General features: G+C 42.1%; 1 long non-coding RNA gene across 1 annotated transcript in view; it reads right to left on the minus strand.

Annotated features, from left to right (window-relative positions):
- LOC105535545 overlaps nt 1-11,929 on the minus strand; it is a 41,738-nt gene extending 29,809 nt beyond the window's left edge. Inside the window, exon 1 of the long non-coding RNA XR_001005451.1 lies at nt 11,801-11,929. This is a non-coding gene — a long non-coding RNA (uncharacterized LOC105535545). The remainder of the gene's footprint in view (nt 1-11,800) is intronic.
- Between the last annotated feature and the right edge of the window lie 2,464 nt (nt 11,930-14,393).

The following is a 14,393-nucleotide window of genomic DNA, read 5'->3' on the forward strand; positions in this document are numbered from 1 at the left end:
GTGTTTCACATTCTAGGGCTTAGAAGGGAGGCAGGGATCAGGCCACTCCTCCAGACCATGGAGACAGCAAGCCAGAGAGCTGGCAGGCACCCAAGGAGCCAAGCCTCATCCTGGGGTGACGGAGAACCAAGGGAGATGCAGACCCCCAAGGGGACAAGCCTGGGACTGGCACCCTGTCAGCAAGAAACAAGTAGGGACACTGTGGGAATATGCAGGTGGACAGCTGTGGTCCAGAGAAATGGAAAGCCAGAGGAACAGAAAGCATTTCCTTCCCTGCAGGTTACAGTCCACGCGCAGCCCCACTGTACTCAGACCTGTGAGCCACAGCCACGAATCTAGCCTTCAGAAATACTCACATCTGTGCAGAATGACTGGGTGCAACTTTGTTCATTGTACCCTTGCTTGAAACAGCAGACAACTAGGATCAATCTAAATCTCATCAATAAAAGTCTGATTAAATAATTTACAGTCTGTGCAGTCAATGGCATACTTCAAACAAAGCGCCTCGCCCTCTGATGGGGGATGACCTCCGAAATACATTGCTACATCAAACAAATACAACTAGGTTCAGAACTGTATATTATCATTTGTTATTTTTTTACAAGGGGGCAGGTAGAGTGGGAAGGGAAGAGAATATATATCTATGCACTTGTTTATGCATAAACTATCTTTGGAAGGATTCACAGACTGGTAATATGGTAATATTTTATTCCTCCTGGAAGGAGGGTGCTGGGATTGGGTGGGAGAGATGGGAGGGGGCTGTATCCCAGCCTAGCCCAAACTTAGTAGTTGAAAGCATTCAACCCCCATTCATCCAGCTCAATCTCTGTGGTTTGGCTGTGGTGACTGGGGCCTCTCTGCACCTGAGAACCAGGAGGCTGGTCCTGCCTTCTTCACAGGGCAGCGTCAGAGTTCCCAGGAGCCAGAGAGCAAGCCCAGTGCACACTTTCAGACTCTTATTTGCATGATGTTTGCTAAAATCCTTTTGGCCAAAGCAATTCACATGACCAAGCCCAAATTCAAGGCAGAGAAATAGACTCCATTTCTTAATGGGAGGAGCCACCAAATATTATGGTCACTTGTTTAAATCTACCTCACGGTAACGCGGGGACAATGAGGGAGGGAGAGACTTTTCTTTTTAACCTTTTGAAATTTTTGAATTTGAGTCATGTCAATATTACCTAATCAAAAATAACTAAAAGCTTAAAATTTAAAATAGATTTCCTGAGATTGGCTTCAAAATACTTCAGCTATTGAAGGAGATGCGGCAGGGAGAGGGGACAGTTGAGACACAGGCAAAATGAGATTGGCAGTGAGTTGGGAACTGCTGAAGCTGGGTGATGAACACAGGAAGGCTTGTAACAATCTACTTCGTGGATGTTCAAATTTCTTGCAGCAGGAATTTTTTTAAGTAATAAAAAAGAAAGAACTAATAGCAAAAACTTACACTTACTAAGACTTACATGGTAAGTGCATTGCCTGCATCATCCCCTCCAAGGTGGTCGGGACTCTTGTGGCCTTAACAGCAGCCTTCTTGAGTGGCAGCCGCAGAGTGGGGCCACAGACCAGCCTAAAACAGAGAGGAGAGCGGGGAAGAAAGGAATGTAGGGAGCTGCCTGCCAGTGTGGGAAGGACTAGTAGCTGAAAATCCAAGGGTTGGGATGGTATTTGGTGGTGGCAGGGGAGGTGCAAAATACTTGATTGTCTCAGAAACACACACAGAGCTTACAAGGGTTGGAAACAAGAAGGGAGCCTTTCCAAGGATCCCAGACAAACACTATGGGGCATGTGAGCACATTTGAAGGAAAATTACTCAGTAGGAAATTTTCTCAGTAGGTACATTTTCTCGCTTCTTATCACCCAGAATGGCCACATGTGTGATCCTGGACCTCCAGCCACCTACATGGCCTGGGCCTGGTGCTGAAAGTCTGGTCATGGAACAGTTCTGAGAATGCTCTTCTGTGGCTGAGGAGGAAATCCTTCACCATATCTCCTGAGTCCCTGGCCTCCCTAGCTAACCCTTAGAACTCTCTCCCTGTTCCAAATGTCTGCTAAGAGTTTTCCCAGACATGGCTTGGGCTGTGCCCTCTGAAGCCATGTTCAGTCTCTCTGGAAAGCTCAGGTTTTAGGTGAGTTCCTGTGAATGCCAGTGCATGCACCTGCAGATGCTCCTCCTGTGGCGGCTACAAGGTGGACACCTCTGCAGGGGAAGTGACTGTGGCACTTTCTAGGAATTCAGGGGTGTCCCCCACCCCAACTCTGGGCTAGGGTAGGTGACTCCTACATCATGCCCTATGCCTGTCTTTATTGCTGAATCTCTGCATTGTTTAAAATTGTTCATCACTATTCAAAGACTTAGTATTAAAGAATTACTATTAAGTTTTTAGGTGTGCTACAGGTATTATTAAGTTTTGCTTCATCCTTTTATTAAAGTATAATGTATATACTGAAAAGTGAACAAATTGTATGTGTACAGCTGAAAAGATTTTTAAAACACCTGTGTTGCCAGCCTGCAAGTCAAAAAAAGAGATCATTGCAAGCAGGATATTCATGTTCATTAAAAATAAGCTTTGTTCTTAAGGATTTACAGAGGAAATGTGATGTCTTAGGTTCACTTCAAAATAACCTGGAGTCGAGGGAAGGCACAGACTAAACAACATTGCTCACAAATTGATAACTATTGAAGCTGGTAAGGTTTCCATAGGCCTTCTACGTATTCTCTGTCTTGCTCTCCGTCTCACATATTTAAAACTTCTCTGATAAGATTGTTAAAACAATCATTAGGAGCCTTGGCTTTAACTCAACCAGAGGTGGCTCTGAGGCATGAGGTAAAAGCTAAGAAGTGAAATAAAAATGTCCCTTTAGGATATTACTTGGTAATTAAGAATCTTTGAGTCTAATGGATTAAATATGTAAATAATCTATCTTCTTAAGTGGGTTTTCATGTGCCTGTCTCCTCTGTGTCACTGAGAGCTTCCTGCAGGTGCTGGGTTTTCTTCATATCTGTATCCCTGATGCTTCTGTAGTACCGTTCTTGGCACACAGGAGGTGCTCAGAATTGCTTGCTGAGCAGATGAATGCTTGAATGTTATATCATATCCTATGACAAGGTCTCACAGAGCACCAAGGTGGCAAGGTGCCCAAAACTGTTACATCACTTAAATTGAAATCAACACCACCAACTTCTTTTCTCTTTTGTAGTTGCTTCCAAACAATAAGTTGCTTAAATCCTAAAATATCAGAATTGAGAGGGACTTAAAGGTCACTTTGTATAACCTGCTTACGTTATAGATGAGGAAACCAAGATCCAGAGAACGAAGTGACCTTTTCAAGATCACACAGCTGGTAGGGACAGAGCCAAAGCTGGAGCTCATCCTTGTTGAGCCCCATCAGGCCTGTTTTTATTATATCATCCAGCTCCATGGCTGTTAATTTAACACACCCCAAATCCTATTTTCACAGGTAAAGAAAGGGAACTTCAAAGAGGCGAATATAATTTTCCCAAGGTCTTGGGTCATCGTGACTCCATAGCTCTATCGAAAACAGTGTTTGCCACCTTGGGTTATGTCCTTTACTTTAAGAAAATTTAAAATTCAGAAACTTTAATTTTAAGAACAGAGAGGTGATTATTCTCATTAGAAAGGACTTTGATGAATGTTTTTATTCAAGAGGTGAATTCTTTCAAATGTCTTTGAAATATGGGCAGAGTTTTTAAACTTCCATCTGCATCTAGCTTGCTAGGAACAAAGCAACTGTATAAAATCAGGCACAGCACAAGCCATGTCCTGTCCTGTCAAGTGTCACAAGGGTGCTTTCAACATTCCCAAGCCAAAAAAATAAACCAATCAAAGATCACACACCAAGACTGGAAATAAACGAAAAACTCCAAAAACAAACAAACAAAAAAAGTTAACAATTTCGTAACATGGTATCTTTTTTAAAAAACAAATTCATTTAAAAAAAGTTGCTAAATGAAAATGTTAGGATAACCGTGCCTTATAATTTAATTTTGTTGTCTCTCGAAGCAGCATAACTATAGTGGTCTTTTGTGCCATTCATGTTCTGGGCTTTTCCACGCAAAAGTATGTTGCGGCTTTGTCCAGTGCCTTTTTCAAGCATCTTGTGACATTTCCATCCCCCTACCTAACAGGGTGGCCGGATTTCTTTGCTGTTAAGAGGATTACTGAGACATTCCCCTTTATGTAATTCAGAAGACTCTGTAAATAACAAGTAAGAACAAACAAGAGATGTCAAGGAGAGAGGTTACGAGCAAGGGTTGCACTTCAGAGAAGCTGGCTAAGGAAAAAGAGGTCAAAGAACTTTCTTAATTGACACTGATAAAGCTGGGGCTTGAGAAGCAGTGTCCTGGGCGCCATTTTCATAGGCAAGCAGAGGGGTTAGCTTACATTCATCCATCAAGGGTTAAGCTTTAAACCCAAGAACTTCGGGTGAGTCAGGGCCAATGACCGGTAAAGGAATGAGACACCTTATCTCTAATCAACCCTGCCTCAAAATAGCTCTCTTCCCTTGGGGAGAGACTCCCAACACACCACAGTGCAGGGAAGTGCCTGAGCCACACTTAGTCAGAAAGTCAATGAGTACATTTGTACGCAAAGTTAAGTTAGACCTCTCTGCATGGAGCAAGGCATAATTTAACAACCCTCACTATGGCTTGCATCAAATCAGGATGTTCCAGCCAGGAAGGACCTTACAATTTACCTGGACCAACTCCTCATTTTACAGATGAATAAACTGAGACCCAGGGAGGTGGATGATTTGCAAAAGAACACCAAGGGAGTCAGTGGCTGGGCTGAGGGCTAAAACGCTGCACTAGAGCAGACATTCTCTTTCTCTTGGCAATTCTGCTATACTCATCTGAAAAATGAATGAAACACTCATGCCCCTGGTCAATTTTCCTTCCGTTGTTAAGGAAATCATTTCCAATGCTCCAGTAGTTTCTGAGTCAACACATTCACAGGCAGCTCTTGTTAAACCCTCTCATTGTGAGTCTCCCAAACTTCCTCTTCTATCTTCATACTCCCGACAGCTTTACTTTTGAGGTTCACTGTGTGGGCTGCCACCGTTGTTCCTTTCTCCGCGGCTGGGAGAATGTTACAAATGGGTAATTGAAGTACTTGGGGTGTTGCTGTTAGGATGGGGTCAGACAAAAATTGACACCAGCCTTATCAGCTGTTCACCCCTACTAAGGGTTGTGACTCACAGCTCAGGACTGCTGTTCCAGAGATGATCTGCGACATGGCACAGCTCAAACATTCTTGCCTCGATGCTTCCTACACCGCCATTTGCATACTGTGTCCCCTTTGTGCATCTGCCACACAGTATGGGCTCTGTCCAGAGCTATCAGAGGCACATCAAGTCTAAATAGGAATGCGGGAAAGTCTGGAGCTTGCAAAAGACTGCTGAAAACTGGGCAAAATAATAAGGATTTAGGACATGGACAGACAAAGGTCTGGAATGTGCTGTTAGAAAAATGCCTGGCTCTATCTAACTTGAAGGAGTTTTGTGTCATGTTATTACTATCCAAGACTTTGTGTGAGAGACTGAAGAGAAATACAGCACTAAGGGACAGGACATTCAATTTCGAACCCCCTTCATTTCTCCATGATTGTAATTTCTTAAATGTTCCCATTTATTTCCTGCATGAGTCATGTGGGCTGGACTTATTACAGCTCTCAGGTGAAGACTAGTCCTAGTTGTTCTTCATGCATGAGATTTATCTTTTCTAGCTAGATTCCAAACTACTCTACAAAAGTCTCAGGGCTTTATAATTCCCACAAGGTTTCCTACTGAGGGCTGAACATACAAGAGGTGCTTAATGAGTGTTAACTAACCATGTCCTGCTTGGTCAGCATCACAGTTTTAAACTCACTTCATGCTAAAGCCAGGTCATGCTATTCAGTCCCTCATTGCATTCATGAGAAGGCACAAGGGCAAAGAAGAATGATTGCCCAAGGTTTAAACCCAGTGAATGACAGAGCCAAGGCTCAATTCCAGGTATTCTGAAATCACATCCAGTTCTCACTAATTCTTCTGTCTATCATAGAATGGAGAAAGAAAATAGGCTAAAGACATTTAGGTTAAAGCTGGTGAAAATTTTTTTGAAATCGTTCATTGCTGGGGGTGCGCGGGCGGGTCTTAAAATTTCCATGACAAAATTTTAAAGGACAATTTAACTGTTATATCCTTAGCTTATTACATAAGTTACACAAAGACTTCCATACATTTATGTAATTGTAAAAGTGTAACTTTTTTCTAGCAAGAGTTCCATCATAATCAATTGGTTTAGCAGAATAAAAATAGGTTTCTTTTTAGCTGAAGAACTAAAAATAGGAGGCAAATTAATATTCAGCAAATGAGATGAATCTCTATGAGGTATGGCTTCATTGTTCTGATGAATGAACAACAACTGAATGTGGTGTTCGAAATGTCTCAGTAACACGCATATTCATGTTCAAAGATAATGTCACCAAGGAACATCCACAAGCATTCACTGAGCACACAGCACGGTTCTGGATGGCTTTCCAGTTTACCACCAACTAGCTGTAGGACCTTAGGTACATACTAAAGGACCCAACATTTTTTAATACCAACCATGTTCCAGAAACCTTGAAAAACACTTTACGTGCTATTACATTTAACCCTTGTGACAACTTTATGATTTAAAACGAGGACCCTGAGTAGGAGAGTAGTCATTAATTTACTCAAAATGACATGGCCAATAAATGGCAAAGCTGGGATCTGTATCAGATATCAGTGACTCCAAAGCCCATATTTTTCCTGCTATACCAGAGCTTCTCATCCTAATTCATATTAGTATCACCCAGGGAGCTTTCATATCATAATGACACCTGGGTCTCACCTCAGACCAATTACATCAGAATATCTGAGGATCTATCCCGGATATTTTTTCCTGGATGTCTTTTCATCACCTTAAGTGACTATACTGTGCAATCAGAGTTAACAACCACTGAACTAGGTGTGCCAAGACTCAGGGACTTCAGCTGTAAAGTAGATGGAGATTTCTACTTTCTACTTCTGAAGTCACCAGAATGCTGATTACCCTGGGGCCAATAGCTGCCTGAGAAGCCCCAATTTGCACCTAGAGTAAGCAGTTGTCACCCAAACTGTCAGATATTCTCCAAACTTTCTACTTAAGTGTGGGCTATGAGTACAGCTGTTTAAACTTCCAGGAATGGGACTCTAAAACATACAATTATTTCATATATTCATATATATGTGAACCTCAAATATCTGAGGCAGATCTCAGTTAATTTAGAAAGTTTATTTTGCCAAGGTTGAGGACACATGCCCATGACACAGCCTCAGGAGGTCCTGATGACATGTGTCCAAATTGATCAGAGCACAGCTTGGTTTTAAACATTTTAGGAAGACATGAGACATCAATCAATATATGTAAGCTGTACATTGGTTCTGTCTGGAAAGGCGAAGCAACCTGAAGCTGGGAGGGAGCTTCCAGGTCACAGGTACTTGAGAGACAAACGGTTCATTCTTGTGAGTTTCTGATTAGCCTTTCCAAAGGAGGCAATCAGATATGCATTTATCTCAGTGAGCAGAGGGGTGACTTTGAATAGAATGAGAAGCAGGTTTGCCCTAAGTAGTTCCCAGCTTGATTATCCCCTCAGTGATTTGGGGACCTGAAGATTTATATTCCATATATATCTCTCTCTGATATATATATCTGATATATATATATATATATATCAGAACAAGGCCCTAAAGCTCTAGAAAGATTCCCATGCCATTATTTTCTATTTCTTTCTTTCCAGATATCAATCATAGCTACTTGGGTGAAATCCCTATTGCTCCCAACTATTTTAGTGCTGCCTCTCTGCCATCATGACAACAAAGGTCTTTTGAAAAATGTTCATAACCTTTGACCCAGAATTCTTTTAAGGAGGTAAACCAAAAGCAAGGGAAAAAAAAAGCTTTCGGAGGAAAGATGTTCACTGCAGTATTATTTACTATAGTGGAAAACTGGAGAAAACTCATATGTGTAACAGTAGGAAAACAATTTAATAAAATATGAGGTAGCCTACTAAATGGAAAAATGCTTATTGCAAATGGTTTTTACATAGAGAGTTAAATGATATGGAAAAATATTAATACATGTTAAAATGCTGAATTAATGCAGGGTACAAAATTATGTGGTGAATCTACGAGTTACATTACATAGTGTCATATCAACTACGTATGTCTTTTTATACACAGAAAAAGGAAGAAAAAAGTATATTATTCCAAGGTTAAAATACCTAAAATTTAGAATATTTAAAATTGGGTTAAAGTACCTGAAACTGTTTCCACTATCAACCCAATTCTATATGTTTTGTGAAGGTGGTTATGGAGCAGGACCTGTCCAGAGAAATTTTATATCTGGCCCTGGATACACAGATAAAGGACTTATAAATAGCAGAGTTGAAACATGTGAATCTGAAAGAGCCAGTCCCTCAAGATGAATCCTGAGTGGCTAATTGGACATAAATTTAATATAGAACCAAACGGCCATTTACTGACTAGAGATTACACACTACTCTGAGTTGCTGGAAAACCCACAGTCGGCTTAACACTGGGGCTTTCATAACTGACTGTTCCCCCTCATGTGGCCTGAAGCAACGAATAGGCTGTGCTCACCATCAACTAATCAGGACTCAGCTGCATTGACCAATCAGAACCAAGCCAGTGTGAATTGTTCATTTGCATAAATGGACCTGATTGGGAACCCAGGTAGGACTTTTCTCTGTAAACGCCAAACTGTCTCTTTGTTCTCTTCATTTTACACTTGGGACTATGTTCCCTCGTCTATAAACTCTTCATTGGAATAAAGTCTGTTTCCTCTAAATTCCTTTTCAGAGAACTTTTGTTCACACATAAAACCATAGGTCAAGTGATTTTTTTGTTTGTTTTTGGAATGGGATGCACAGATTTTAAAATTAGAATCGAGGGAGGGGTAGCTAAGACAACTCAATGACGATGATCAATTCTACTTCAGGAAGGAATCGAGAAGAAAATGGGGTTCACAAATGAGTTAGTAACAACCAAGATTTCCACTTTAAAAGTATCTTCACATCGTTATTTCACGGGATCCTCAAAACCCCCTGAGGTGGTAGGAAGGTGATTGTTGGTGTCAGTCCCATTTTGCAGAAGAGAAAAATGAGTGTCAGGTGGAGTGACTCGCTCTGTGTCCTGCCGGCGACAGCGCGCCAAGGCCCAAGACCGTCTGCTCTCTGAGCTTGGACCTAAGGCAGGAGGCGGGGGAGGCCTGCAGCGCAGCTCTGCAGCAGGTGGCAAGTCCTCTACCCGCTGGGAACGTTCAGGGTTATCAGCCCTTGGGAAGCAAGGTAGGACCCCCAACTTGCAAGAATCTGCAAGGTGGGAACCGCACTACGCGCCTGTTTCCGCGGGCCAGGCCGTCCGCCCGCGTCGCGTGGCCTGCCTAACTGGACCTGAGCCCCCATGCGCCGGGTAGGCCCGGGCCCCGCCGCCGCGCTCTGCGCCCGCGTGGGTCTCACAACCATGGTCCCCTCATCGTCTCTTGTGCTTCGGTGTTTGGTTTTCCCTGTTTGACAGACTGAACCTTGTACTTTCGCAAATAACAAGTGTTTGCTCAGCAATCCAAGCGGCACCGGGAAGATTGCAGGTGCTGCGGCAGGCATGAGAGGTCATGCATTCGGGATGCCAGGAGGTCCTGGAGTCAGGAGCCCTGCAGCCCCCTCAGGGATGCCAGTGGCTTGAGCTGAACCCCAGACTCTGCCCTCGAACTTGAAGGGAACTTGAAGCTTCTTTAGGCCAAGTTTTATTGAAGGGTGTCCTGGGACACAATTCAGTGACTAGTAAATTTTGGCCATCGGAAAGCTCTCTTTACCCTTAAGAAGGAGGAATACACTTAATGACAATTATGATAATAATAAATTTAGAAAGGCGATGGTAATTCTTTTTTTCCTAACTTGTCTCACTTTACTTCTTTTAAATTCAAAACAGGTCCCCTTTTTGCTGTTGTTAAAAAGGATTTTTTAACTTCTGAAATTAAAGCCAACTATTTCATTTTTGTTAAAAAAATAGAACTTAATCCACACTTGAGATTTTTGTTTTTCTGGACTTGAAAATCTGCTTGTAATTTGCACAAATGCCTTTCCCTTCAAAACCTTTTATCCAAATAGAAGCACAAAGTTGTATTTGTCCTTTCCTTCCACAGAAGGCATTTCCAGTATCTTGCATACACAACAACTTGTTCAGGTTAAGCATAGTTTTATTAAAGCACTATTAAATGGTGCTCTTAAAGTTTATCTTTGCGTTTTAAAAGGGATATAGATGTTGCCAAAACAGCAAGGATAGCATGTGGGGTACTTTGCTGTTCTCTAAACTTTTTCCTCCCTGGAATCACAGAAGTCCCTTCCTGGATTAAGTCACTCAGGTACTCAATACAGTGTTTCCTTACATCATTCAGCATTGTGCCCCTTAGCTTTACCCAGTGTCATTTTAATAAATGATCGGGTGAAGAACAGCTTTAAACTATCTGTAAAATTGCCATAGACATTCACTATGTTGCTTAACGTAAAAATACCTTTCAACTAATTTCCACTTGGACTTTAGTACTAGAATGAAGTTTGCCTATGTTTTCTTTTGTCAGTTAACAAAAGCTGTGGAAGGCATGGGACCATTCTTTTTGCCTAGGAATCTCAGAACTTAATTTTGAGGATCCTCCTTAGCCTACATTTTCTGACACAGTTCTTATCCTACATCTCCCTTTCCCCCAACCACCATCAGATATTTCTTTCTGTAAGTTATTCATCCCATTCATCCCATATGTATTTAAGGTACATATATGTTCTTTTATGATTCCCTTTAAAAAATCCCAGAAGTGGGAGGATATAAAAATTAGTTATTGTAGACTTCCTCAAAATGTTCTTTCAATCTGCTTTTAAACGGCATATACAATCATTCTCGGTTTTGGTATTTGGTTCAGGTGACATTCACTTGCAAGTTACCTTACCAAAGTCCTACCCAGCATTGTGTACAATCCCAGCAAATGAGGCTCTGCCCCTCTCAAGAGTATTCTCAAACAGCAATGCATATCTCATCTAATGTATTACTATTTTGTGAGTCACTCACAAGCTTCAGTACTTTTTTTTCATTAGTAACAACTGACTCACAGCACACCTTGCAGCTGCAGAAGCCCCACCTGATGCCCAGACCCCTGGTGCAATGCAGCTGCTCTGAGATATGCTGAAACACCACAGCTCAGGAATCAGTTCTTATTTTCCTTCAAGTAGCAGCACCGATTTCCTTACTTTCAACTGTCATGAGCTGAACTCATTTTTCAATGAAGCCTAACATCTGTGCTTCCTTCCTTCCAGCAGGAAAATGTTATTTCCCCAGAACTTATTTCTTCAGTCAAAGGTGTCTGCCAGTTCTCAAGAGAGCTGTATTTACAAAGATGCCCTATAAGCAACTGGGAAAAACTCTTTGGGGTTCTGAGGACCCTTAGAGGAAAGGCTGATGGAAAAGAGGAAGGGAGTGAATGCCTCTTGAATCCCGGCTCTGGGCTAGGCACTGTACCTACTCCTTGGCAAATTTCTTTTAGCCTTATCAGCAGGTCTCTGATTTAGACACATTTATATGCATTTTTCCCATGAGAAAACAGGCTCAGAAGGGCTAAAGAGCTTGCTCAAATTGCATCACTGTTGTCTTAGTCCATTTTGTCCTGCTATAACTGAATTCCAAAGACTAGGTACTTTATAAACAACAGAAATTTATTTCTCGCAGTTCAGGAGGCTGGAAAGTTCAACATCATGGTGCTGGTAGGTTTGGCGTCTGATAAAGGCTATCTCCATTCACAGATGATGCCCTGAACACTGCATCCTCTGTAGGGGAGAAACACTATTCTTCACATAGCAGAAGCATGAGGGAAGAGCTCTCATGACATGAACACCTCCCGTTAGGCCCCACCTCCCAACACTGTTGCCTTGGGAATTAAGTTTCAACATGAGTTTTGGAGGGGACAAAAATGTTTAAACCATAGCAACTTATTACATGGTGAATCCTGGATTCTAGCCCAGTTGGATGGATGATGGGGCCCATTCCATATTCACTACAGAAACTGCTCTGAGAGAGTGAGGCTGTTAATATGCTCCTTCAGACTGGTTACACAGAGCACCCTATAGTTCAGGCCACGAGCAGGAACTCTGAGGCTGCAGGGCCTGGGTTCAAATTCCAGCTCTGTTACTTGTACATGACCTTGAACAAGTTACTTAATTTCATGGGGTGCCTGTTTCATCACCTTTAAGATAGGGATAGTTGTTTGGAGCAAATTAGTTAATCCTGGCACAATATAAGTATTCAACAACTGTTGGCTATCATTATCCATTTATATCCCACTGGGTTTGCAGGGTAAAAAAAAATGCTGTTTTCTTGCCCAAATAATGGTGTTTTTATGTTGCCTATCACTTGGAAATCATTCATGTGGGACGGTAGACCCAGTAGTGGGGTCATCTTTGGAATGACCTGAACAGTTTTTTAAAATATTGATGCTTATGTCCTACTCCTAGAGATTCTGATTCAGTTGGTCTCCTAGGCATGTAGGAGAAGGAACATTTTAAATGCTATTTAATGCCCTTAGTGGTTCCCAAAGTGTATCCCTGGACCAGCAGTCTTAGTATCACCTAGGAGCTTGTTTGCTGGAAACACAAATCCCCAGGCCCCACCCCAGACCTAGTGAATCAGATACTTTGGGAATGCAGCCCAGCAAAATAAGCCCTCTGCATCATTTGATGTCCATGAAAGTCTGCAAATCATTGCTCTAAGGGAAGGCAGTGACCTACAAGACTACCTCATCCTAAACACAAGGCCCAAAGACTGATGCCAACCTACAGGGCTTATCTGTTCATTTACATAGGGCAGTGTAGCTCTAGTATACTGGTCTCCCCTAGGGCCATAATATGTCATGACTTTTTCAGTCCATCCTCTCCTAGCCCGAAGGAAAGCTGGGTGTTCATCAGAAGTTTCTTTATTAAATGTTAAAAGGTATCAGCTGTCCTTTGCCTTGGTTATGCTCCTTTTTCTCTGCTCCCACCATTCTGCCTATTTTCCCATAATCAACACAATCTTTCTCTGGTATTAATATACTTAAGGAGGTTTTAATTGATTTTTCCAGGCTATAGAGACACTCTGCATCTTCTAGGTGACTTTGGGTAACTGCTCTGATCCCTGATGTGAGGCTCTGGCACTCTCAGAGGCAGGGGTATCTCTTTTCCCCTCTTTCTTACAGAGAAACTCTCCATAGCGTCACGTGCTTCAGCACCTGAGTCTTGTTCCTGCTTCCTTATCCATCATTATTCTCTTTTGAAAATAAAGAAATTTTGCATTAAACATTTGCCTTCCATGTTTATCCAAATTATGTGGAACTTTTGATCAGAAGATGCTTCCCTAAGCTCACACAATCTATCTTTCATCTGATTAAAGAGAAACACTATTGTAGCTTCTAGTGGAACAAATGCCATCTCTGTGCCTTTGCATTTTAACTTCTTACAGAAAAAACACTAATGTTTTCCTCATTGGGCCACATGTAACTACCTTCTAGGAAATCTAAACTAAAACTTTACGAATTCTTTTTATAATGTACTTATAAATAACTTTGCATCAGCTTTCAGCAACTGAACAAGCAGCAGAATTATGAAAACAAGGGCAAAAGAACAACAGTAGAGCATGAAAGTGGGAGAGGAAGCAGAGGAGAGATGATGTGAGTGAGTCAGCAAGGAGGGAAGGTAGGTTCTGAAATCTAGGCTAAGAGAAGCTATGCAGGCAAGTGTTACACTCAGCCTTGGTGATCGAAGCAAAAAAAGAAACACAACAAATATCATTGCTCTATAGCAGGCTGTTAAGGGAGGCTTTTCCTATTGCTGCAGAGTTTCAGTTGATTCCTCAAAACCAAAAACAAGGGGTGTTATGTGCCCACTACACATTTTATGCAGGGGTGCTAGATCATCCACACTGACCTTGCTAAGCAGTGACCCTAAGCCCATCACCTACCTCAGGTGTGTGCAGCAGAGGGGAGGAGGTGAATGAGGAGGACTAGAGAGGGGAACTTATTTCAAGAGAGTTGTCAGTATGCTGAGAACATGAATCATCCACTTCAAGTGAAGAGAGCCACTCAGAGAAGGTAGGATGTCTCCCAGAAGGAGAGACTGACAGCTTGCTTCCTGGCTGGATTTTTCAGAGCCCTAGAAACAGTTCAGCCTTAAGCCATCACAGGACTGAGACAGAATGTGAGGAGAGTAAGGGCTGAAAAACAACCTATCGGGTACTATGTTCATTGCCTGGGTGACAGATTCATTCCTACTTCAAACCTCAGGAATGTA

Source organism: Mandrillus leucophaeus, unplaced genomic scaffold (genome assembly GCF_000951045.1).
Source record: "Mandrillus leucophaeus isolate KB7577 unplaced genomic scaffold, Mleu.le_1.0 Scaffold1477, whole genome shotgun sequence".
NCBI classification, from domain to species: Eukaryota; Metazoa; Chordata; class Mammalia; order Primates; family Cercopithecidae; genus Mandrillus; species Mandrillus leucophaeus.